The following is an 11,124-nucleotide window of genomic DNA, read 5'->3' as shown; positions in this document are numbered from 1 at the left end:
AGTTTACGTTTGATATGTATGTGTTTATTTAAGAGGATTAATAACTGAGTTTGTACAATGTCAGTGCTGGTGAACATTTGTAAAAGTACCCATGTGTTTATCATAAATTCTCATTTTCCAAAGCTTCCTGGAACAGATTTTGAGAATTTCCTCCCTACAAATTATGCTGTTTGTCTGGCAAACAACGTATTTGTAGGGTCTGCTGCTGAATTCTGGCTTTAGTGTACTAGCTATGTCTTAAAAGTTTTATTGATATGTGAAAAGGAAATACCTAAAAGTGGCTGTTGGAAATAACCATGCAAGTTGTATAAAACTGTAGTTTTGGTGATAAAGTTTTAATGAATGTTTATATCTAATTTATACTTTCCAGAGTGTCTGCCTATAACACAGTCTCCCTTCACAAGAGACTACCACCAAATCCCTATTTCTTTGCCTTTCCATCTTTTATTTATGTATTTCCTAATAAAGAATAAAGATAGGATTCGGTTGTCTAGTAGTAGTAGTACATTGTGTGAACAGTTTGTATTTTCTGAGACATTTCTACCTGCTGCTGCATGATATACCCATGCTGCTTAAATCCAGGGAGTTAGCACTCACTGTAATATACAAACTGTTGAATGTATGAATATGTAAAATATTTTTGTATTTTCTATGTGATGTCTTCACAGAATCTGCAATGTATACTTAGTTGGCTAAGCATGTAATAGACTTTCTTGAAAATCCGGAAAAATCCCACCCATATCCAAGAAGATATTAAATGGTAAATAAAATGTGTTCTTTTGGAGTAATGCACTAATTTTTACCAGTTACCTAGGAAAAATTTCAATGACCAAGGCATAAAGTAGTTATACTTGAATAAAAGGCCTTGCTGCCTGCCATATTCTGACATAGTTCTAGTAAGTAGAAATTCCTGGTTTAGGCAAAGCAGAAACAACATCCCTATCTACTGCTCTCAAATACTTGGAGAAACATTGTCACTGAGGAATTTGATTTTCTAATAAAAGTAATCTCATATGACTGAATAACAATAAGCAGTTCTTTTGACCAAGAGTAATATATGTGGCTATGGACACAGTGTCAGAAGTCTAGACACATCCTATACTGTAAGCTATCAAGCAAATTTAAGGTGTGGAAGATACATTTGGTAGTAAGAGTTAACTTGATTATTCCCTGGTAGCAGCCAGCAGATCAAAGGTGTTTCCTCCCAAAATACTTTCTTACTCTTTTCAGGCAGGTTCCAAATTGATTGAAACAGTTTTTTAAAGTGGTAAAGTCATAATGTTACAAAATTTTAAATAACCAGCCTTTCAAACAGTTTTTATAGAAAGTTAACAATTCACTTTTGAAAATTATTTTTCTTTTACGTTTAGGTAATATCGATTATGCCTTCATTAAAAGGTGTAAAGGCCAGTGAGAAAACACCTAATAGGAATACTGTTTTTGTTTAGTCATGAAAAGTAATTTAAAATCACTTTTGGTTATTAGTGATTAGAAATATAATTCTTAATGCTTTTTGTATTCCAGACCAATCTTCAAATACAAAATTTTTATGAATATCAGTCGAAGCATTTTTTCATTAATGTTTTAGCATTGTGATGATGTCCCACTGTTTCTAGCCTCCAGGATTTCTAATGTGCTATATGTAAAAATTCATATTGTTTCCTTGGATATAATGTGTAATTTTCCTGTTTTTGCCTTCATGTTTTACCTTGGTTTTCAATTTCAGTACTTTAATACCTAGGTGTGGTTTTCCTTGTATCCATCCTGTTTAAGTTTTGCTTAGGTTTTTGTTTTTTGAAATATATGCATTTACCATATTGGGAATTTTTTTATATTTGCCTTTAAAAAAGCCTAAATATGTTCTGTGGCATTTTCTTTTTCTCTGGAACTCCCAGTTAAAACTGTTAGATGATTTGTTTTTCTACAGGTATCAGCTATTTAACAAAAATCTGTCCTTAAGTTCACTGTCTGTCATATTCTTTCTGATACTAAGGCCCACCCTATGAACAAACATTCTTTCAGGTAGTTGAATTTTTCAGTTCTGAAAGTTCCCTTTAATTCTTAATTTAAATTTTTTTCTGATATTTCTAACCTTTCCACTTACTAGTATTTTTAAAAAGTTCACAGCATGACTGTAGTAACTGCATTTAAGTTCATGTCTGATGTTTGTAACCTGGATCATCTTGGATTTGATCTTTGTTTATTGCCTTCTTCACAATCCCACTGTTTCCTTAGGATATCCAGTGTTCGGGCATTGTATCCTGGACATTGACAATGTTATGTTGTGGAGCCTTGCTCCAAGGAGTCGCTTTTCTGTTAGCAGACAGTGTGGTTGGATTCAGAATACAGACTGTCACAGCTGAGCTGTTTGTCACGGACATCAGATATTCAGAGGTCAGTCAGACTTGCACAGTACGCACATAAAAACTCAGGTTCTTCTCTGCCTCTTTTCTTTCCAGAATTCTCCCCTTTATTAAAGTCACTGGCTCTGCCTTCCCGGGGACAGAAAGGTGGTGATTCTCAGGAGAGTTTCAGGTGGTGTGTGCTACATACACTTTGTGATGCCTTTCATCCTTAGTACAAAGCCCCTGAACCAGGAAGCATCCTGTATTGGCCGCATTCTTATTTTGGCACTGCAAAGTTTGCCTGGCTTTGTGTTCTCCCAGAAGCCTTAAGACAGTCGTTTTGTTTTGGTATTTTGTCCAGTGCTTATTGTTATACCTAGATTCGTCAGTCTCTTGGGAAGTTACCCCACCATATTGGAAGTAGAATTTGAGAATATTTGCTTTTTAAAAATTACACAAAACATTAATTCCATGGAATTAATATGAGAAAATGAAAAAAACAAGGTCTTTGTAAATAGGGAGGGGTGGAAGGGTAGAAGTGATGGCAAGGGGAATGGTGAAAAAATCAAAACCAAGATAGATTAGATAAAGGTACAAATTTCCAATGATGAATGTCATATTGTATACCTAAAAATGTACCAATAAATTAAAAATTATACAAAACATTTTTACCCAAATGGTTGTGCTCATAAGTATTTACCCACATAAACTGAAAATGTGCACGCAAAATCACACAAAATCAATAATTAGGTATTATTCCTAATTGCCCAAACTTAGACACAGCCAAGGTGTCCTTCAGTACATGAAGGATACATACTGTGGTACATTGAGTCATAGAACATTATCCAGTGCTGAAAAGAAATGTGCTATCTATCCACAAAAATGATGGAAGAAAGTTAAATGCATATTACTCAGTGAAAGATGCTACTCTGAAAAGGATACATAACGATTCTAACTATATGACATTTTGGAAAAGGGAAAACTTTGATAAGAGTAAAACGATCAGTTAATGGGTTGCTAAAGGTTAGGGTGGAGGGAAGAAAGGCAAAGTACCGACGATTTCTAGGGCAGTGTGATACTGTGTTATACTAGAGTTATGAATACATGTCATATGTTTATTCAGGCCCGTAGAAAGTATATCACCAAGAGTGAAACTGTGGATTATGGTTGTACATTAGTAAATTCAGTTGTAACAAATGAACACAAAATGTTGATGGAAAGATTGTGCATATGTGGGTGACTGTTCTGTGCTTTAATAATATATAGCACTGGCATAGACCTAAGTGGATTTTGAAATCATAAAACAACTGAGTTTAATGTTTAACACATTTAATAGTAAGTACACAAGTCACAAAACCATGTGTATCACTTTCATGTTGCAATAGCATTCCAGTTATTACATTATTAATAATTGTCATTCATAGTTATTTTTCCTGGAATGGTAGCTCTCAAAAATATTAAGATATTATCACTGGATGGTTGAATGCAGGTGATTGTCATGTTCTTTTCTAGAATGTTCTTTGTGCAAAAAGTACTTCTCTGTAATCCAAAATAAACCTATAAAATCTTATATTTTTCAATAAGCATTATTTTTAAAGCAGTTTTAGGTTCATAGCAAGATTTAAATTGAAAAGTCAAATGTTTAAAATAGATTGTGGCAGAAAGGGAAAAGGAATTAGTTTGTTATTTAATATTTTAATAGTGATAAGCATTAATGTTCTTTTTATCCTAAATATACTGGTAAACAAGTGAATATGGGCTTCTGTCCTCAATTAACTATTCATATATATAGTTATCATTGCTGAAAAGCTGCAAAATTACTTATGATCCATTTTACCATTGGAACCAAATCATTTATCTTTCCTTTGTGAGTTCTATTTTACCATTAAATAGAGGAACTGCTATCAATAGGCTTTCAGGTCTTGATTTTGATCTCAAATTTATGATGCTTTTTTTTCATTTTTCTTACTTTTGATACTGGGGTTTGAACTCAGGACCTTGTGCTTGTGAGGCAGGCACAAGGCCATGGAGCTAAATCCCTGGCCCAATGCTTGTTTTTTATGTAATTAAAAATCTGGTCATTGTGAAACTCTAAAAATCAATTGGTAGGACCATCACTTTGTGTATACAGACATTTAAAAAATTAATGTAAAATGGGATATTAAACATGTTTTTCTATTTTTTCATATCTCCTAGAATAAAGAGCTGGTGTTGCTGACTATATACTCAGATACTTTAAGTACAACAAGAATCCATGGAAAATTGATCCAACAGCTGCTAGATGATGCCAAGAATAGCTTCAAATTAATTGAAATTAGAAATTAGAAGAAAACATGGGTAGCATTAAAAAAATCTGTTTACAGAAATCATAGTAGAAAACATTCCAAGTGTGAGGAAAGAATTCAAGGCATATAGAACCCCAAATAGCCATAATTTGAAAATAACTTCCCCAAGACACATCTCAGAATCCCAGAAGTCCAACATAAGGACAATTAAAAAACACGTCAGAGAAATAAACAATGGTAAATGTATTAGAACTACTGAAGATTTCTCAACACAAAATTTAAAGGAAGCATGGATGGAAGTTTTTCAACGTTAAAATAACTTTCAACCCAGATTAATGTATCTTGCAAAGCTATCAAAATTAAGGGAGAAATTAGGCTCTTTTATGACAAAAAGTATCTTTTATAAAATCATGACTACCAAGCTAGTTCTACAAAAAATACTCAAGGATAACCTCGACAAGCCAATGATGACATCAATGCAAAAAAACCTGGAATGAATATAGCAAGCAGGACTGGTAGTCAAGCAAAAAGGAAATATAAAGGAATTAGCAGAAGGAAAATAATGCAATGACAAGAATAAACACATTTCAGTAATAACTCTGTGTAAATGATCTCCACTCTCCAGTCAACAGACACAGATTGGTAGAATAGGTCAAAATACAAAACCCAATAGTATACTGTACACAAGAAACAATATTTAAAAATGCCCATGGACTAAAAACTTAAAAATGGAGAATTTTTTTAATGCAAAAGGAGTCTGAAAGTAAGCAGGAGAAGCCATCCTATTTTCAGATGGAATAGACTTTAAGTCAAAACTGATTAGATGAGACAAAGATCATACAGGTAAAGAGAACAATTCAACAGGAAAAGATAATTTTAAATATGCATCTACCAAATACCAGGACCCGAGGAAAAGAACAATTCAAATGTAAAAGTAACGAAGGAAATTATAGAAATAAGAGCAGAAATTAATAAAACAGGCTAAAAAATTCAAAGAATTAACATGTTTCTTTGAAAGGATAAAATAGATAAACGTTTGGCAAACTTTAACAAAAGGGGGAACAGAGAAACCTCAGATCAATACTTTTAGAAACAAAAAAAGGTGAAAGGACAGTGGACTCTCATGAAAGCCAGAGAATTTTAAGTAACTACTTTGAAAACCAGTAGTAAAACAAACTGGAAAATCTAGAAGAAATGGACTAACTTCTATATGCATATAAATTGCCAAAACTAAAAAGATACAAAAAATACTAAACAGTCCAATAAGAGGTCCTGAAATTGATGCAGTAATAAGAAAACTTCCAACTGGGATAATAAAGGACTTGATGAATTCATTGTTGAAATCTACAGGAACTTCAGGGAAGTCCTAATGCCAAAATTTCTCAAACACTTCAGTGAAATCAGGTGGGAAAGAGAACTGGCTGTCTCATTCCTGGAAGCTACCTGACACCAGAACCAGACAAGGACTTAAAAAGAATTACAGACTAGTCTCTTTATGAATGTAGATGTAAAGATCCTCAACAAGATACTATTGGTGGAAATGTAAATTAGTACATCCACTATGGAAATTGGTATGGAGATTCCTCAAAAGACTAAAGTTAGAAATCCCATTTGACCCAGCTATTTCCCTTCAAGCATTTTCCTGAAAGAGTTAAAGACAACAGGCTATAGTGATACATGCACAGCCATGCTTATAGAGGTACAACTCATAATAGCTAAATCTTGGAAGCAGCCTATATGTCCATCACCAGATAATGGATAAAAGAAATGTATATATACATACAATGGAGTACTACTGAGTTATCAAGAAAGATAAATTTTAGCCATTTGTAGGATAACAGATGCCCTTTCAGATCATAATTCTTTTAAAAAATTTTTTAAATTGAATTTATTGGTACATTCTAGGTAGACAGTACAGTTACATTCATTACTGGGATCTTGTACCTTTACATGCCAGGTCTTGGTTCTCATTTTTTTCCCCTTGTCCCTGCCCTCCCTTCACCCCCTCCTCCCCTCCCCACCTTCAAACACTTTATTTCCATTTTTACATTTTCTCATATTTTTTTCCTTTTCCCTTATTCCCCTTTCCCTATCCTTCTCACTGTCCCTACACCTTTGGTCCTTTTCTTCCTATTTCACATTGCTAATTGTCCCATTAGGATCTTGAGTACTATTTCAGTTTTTCACACCAGAGAAACTACTCATTATTTGCGTATGTGTGACTTATTTATTTCACTTAGGAGTATACCCTCAAAATGCACCCATTTACCTATGAGTGAATCTACTTTCTCATTCTTTATGGCTGAGTAGTATTCCATTTTATAGAAAAACCACATCTTCTTTATCCAGTTTCCAACTGATGGGCAAGATGGGCTGTTTCCAAATTTAAGCTATTACAAACTGTGCCACTATAAACATGGATGTGCATATATCACTGTGTTATGATTCTTTTAATTCTTTTGGAAAGATACCCAAAAGAGGGATGGTTGGGTCAAACGGAACCTCTAATCCTAGTTCTTTGAGGTATCTCCATATTGACTTCCATAGTGGTTGCACCAGTCTGCACTCCCACCAACAATGGAGAAGGGTTCCTTTCTCCCCACAACCATGCCAACATTTGTTGTTGTGTGATTTCTTGGTAGCAGCCATTCTTTGTGGGGTGAGGTGAAATCTCAGTGTTGTTTTCATCTGCATCTCTCAAATGATCAGTGATGTGGAGCATTTTTACATATATTTACTTGCTGCTTTTATTTCTTTATCTGAGAAATGTCTGTTCATTTCGGATGCCCATTTTAGAATTGGGTCTTCATATTTTCGGGGGGCTGGTTGTTTAGAGTTCTTTGTATATTTTAGATAATAGTCCTTTGTCTGAGGAGCAGCTGGTAAAATTTTTTTCCCACATTGTAGGTTGTCTGTTAGTTCTGTTGATGGTTTCTTTGCAGTGCAGAAGCTTTTTAATAAGATGAGATCCCAGTTGTTGATTCTTTCTGCTAGTTCCTGTGCTACTGAGGATTTGTTCATAAAGTCTTTTCCTATGCCAATGTCTTCCAGAGTTCTGCCTAACTTATCTTGCAGCAAGTTTAGTGTTTTTGTTTTTATATTTAGATCTTTAATCCACTTGGATTTTAATTTAGTGCATAGTGACATAAGGGTCTAGTTTTAATCTTTGGCAGGTTGAGATCCAGTTTTTCCAACACCATTTATTAAAGAGGCTGTCTTTCCTCCAGTGGGGACTGTCAGCTGCTTTGTCAAAGATGAGATAGCTGAGTACATCTGGAGTTGTTTTTGTGCCTTCCAATCTGTTCCACTGATCCTGAGGTCTGTTTCTTTGCCAGTACCATGCTGTTTTTAACACAGTGGCTTTGTAGTATAGTTTCAAATTGGAAATTGCTATACCTGCTGCCATGTGTCTCTGTTACCTAGGATGGCTTTTGCTATTCTAGGTCTCTTATGGTTCCAAATGAATTTTTGGATTCTTCTTTCTAGTTCTGTGAAGTATAGTGTTGGGATTTCAATTGGTATTGCATTGAATCTGTATAGCAGTTTTGGCAGTATGGCCATTTTCACTATATTGATTCTTCCTACCCAGGAGCAGGGGAGATCTTTCCATTTTCTTATATCCTCCTTGATCTATTTTTTTCAGAGTGTTGTAGTTTTCAGCGTAGAGATCTTTTGTTTCTTTTGTTAGATTGATTCCCAGATACTTCATTTTTTTGGGTGCTATTGTGAAAGGGATTGTTTCCCTAATTTCTTTCTCAGTGAGTCTGTTGTTTGTGTACAAGAAGGCTATTGATTTTTGGGTGTTGACCTTGTATCCAGCTACTCTGCTAAAAGTGTCAATTAAGTCAAGAAGTCTTTTCGTGGAGTTTTTTGGGTCTTCAATGTGGAGTTTCATATCATCAGCAAATAATGACAGTTTAACTCAATCTTGGTTGTAGGTTTTTTTCTTTTAGGGCTTGAAATACCTCACTCCAGGCTCTCATTGACCTGAGGGTTTGTGTTGAAAAGTCTGCCATGATTCTGATGGGCTTTCCTTTGGATGTGATTTGTTTCTTTTCTCTTACTGCTTTTAGTATTTTGTTCTTCTGTTGGGTTTCTAGGATCTTGATTATTATATGTCTAGGTGTAGATTTTTTTTTTATTGTGGCTAGTTGTTGTCCTATATGCCTCACTTATCTGTCTAATTCTTCCCCTCTGTTTGGGAAATTTTCTGTCATTAATTCTATTTTTTTAAATTGAGTTTATTGGTACAATCTAGGTATACAATACAGTTACATTCATCATTGGGATTCTGCACCTTTACATAATAGGTCTTGATTCTTATTTTTTCCCCTTGTCCCTGCCCTCCCTTTACCCCCTCCTCCCCTCCCTATTTACAAACACTTTATTTCCATTTTTTCAGTTTCTCATATTTTTTTCCTCTCTCTTATTGCCTTTCCTCCACCCTTCCCACTTTCCCTACATCTTTAGCCCTTTACTTCCTATTTCACATTATTAATTATCTCATTAGGATCCTGTGTACTATTATAGTTTTTCACACCAAAGAAACTATTCTGTATTTCAGTTAAAGAAATCTCTGTATGAACATTAAAAATAGGGAATCCTAAAATAAAGGGAAAGTAAAAGAGAAAAGGCAATGATGTAACATTAAAATAATCCTTAATTCTGGAGATGAAAATGGTCCCTGAACATATTTAAATTGCTTCTTGCTCTTATAGTTTTATCTTATTCTTTTTTCATTATTTAGAGAATACTTTATTAGTTTCTGTACTCAAACCCACATAGATATGACCTTACATATTTAGTAAAATGTGTTACCCCAATACACATGGAAAAAAAATAAATTAACATTTCTAGACCAATATGGCTGTCCATTTCTGTACAATGCAACTCAACACGGTAAATTGGAATGACTTTTTCCAAAGTTGGCAACACCATTAAAGTTTCTCAAAATTCAATTTATATATACATATATATATAAAAAGACTAATAATAGTATGTTATACATCGATAGCATCAACAGCTTTTCCAGGTTCTGTACTCATCTGAACAGAATTATAGACATTCAGCACATTCCATTAAAAACAAAACAAAACAAAAAACAAAAAAACAAAAGAATAATATCCAGAAAACAGCAAAGTTCTGTTGCTGTTGTGGTACCTGGCACCATTTTTTTTATTAGCATCTTAATCATCATCTGGAAAGAGAACATTCTAGAGTAATATCATTAAATGTAGCTCTGATCAAGCACGGTCCCTACTATGTATCTTAAAGCAGGCATAAGATATTTTACATTCATAGAGGTATGATACAGTATCATCCTACATCAATAATACTAGAATCAGTTTTGGTTTGAAATTTACTTTGTCTGCCTATGAGATTGCTGCCCCTGTTTTTTTCTGGGCTCCTGTCACAAGGAGAATTGTTTTCTATCTTTTCACTTTCAGTCTCTGGGCTTCTTTTTGCACTGGGTGTGTTTCTTGTATACAACATATTGTTGGATTTTGTTTCTTATTCCATTTTGCTAGTCTATTTCTCTTGATTGGTGAGTTGAGGCCATTGACATTGCTGGTTATAAATGATATGTACTAGCTTATTATTGGGCTCCTGTCACAAGGAGAATTGTTTTCTATCTTTTCACTTTCAGTCTCTGGGCTTCTTTTTGCACTGGGTGTGTTTCTTGTATACAACATATTGTTGGATTTTGTTTCTTATTCCATTTTGCTAGTCTATTTCTCTTGATTGGTGAGTTGAGGCCATTGACATTGCTGGTTATAAATGATATGTACTAGCTTATTATTGACATGTTATTGGTCTTTTGTTGACTTTTTTTTACTTTTTCACCTTCTCCTTTTAATTTCTTGCCTTGCCTATTTGATTTGCTCTGTTGGGCCTCATGGTGCTGTTGCCTTCATTGTCTTTTTCTAGGATCTTGTTTAGAATTGCTTGTAGTGCTGGTTTGGTATTCATGTAGTTTCTCAGGTGTTCTTTGTCGTGGAAGTGTTTTATTTCCCCATCCATTTTGAAAGAGAGTTTTGCAGGATACATCAGTCTAGGTTGGAGGTTGTTCTCTTTCAGTACTTGAAATATCTCATTCCAGGCTCTGCTTGCCCCAAGGGTTTGTGTTGAAAAGTCTGCTTTGATTCTGATGGGATTTCCTTTGTATGTGACTTGTTTCTTTTCTCTAACAGCTTGTAGTATTTTGTTCTTCTGTTGGGTTTCTGGGATCTTGATTATTATATGTCTAGGTGTAGCTTTTTTTTAATTGTAGCTAGTTGGGGTCATATATGCCTCAGTTATCTGGATGTCAAATTCTTGTGCTCTGTTTGGGAAGTTTTCTGTCATTAATTCTAACAGCCTTTTAAAGTCCTTTGTATTTTCTCCTGCTACTTCAAGTATTCCTATCAGTCTTATGTTATTCTTCTTTGTATCATCTAGGAGTTGTTGGATCGATTTCTTATGATCCCTTACTGTTTTTAAGAGATCTCTTTTCA

Source organism: Fukomys damarensis, unplaced genomic scaffold (assembly GCF_012274545.1).
Source record: "Fukomys damarensis isolate Sample0158 unplaced genomic scaffold, DMR_v1.0_HiC HiC_scaffold_36, whole genome shotgun sequence".
In the NCBI taxonomy this organism is placed as follows: domain Eukaryota; kingdom Metazoa; phylum Chordata; class Mammalia; order Rodentia; family Bathyergidae; genus Fukomys; species Fukomys damarensis.
The sequence above is the reverse complement of the archived record's forward strand: the minus strand, read 5'-3'. Positions refer to the sequence as shown.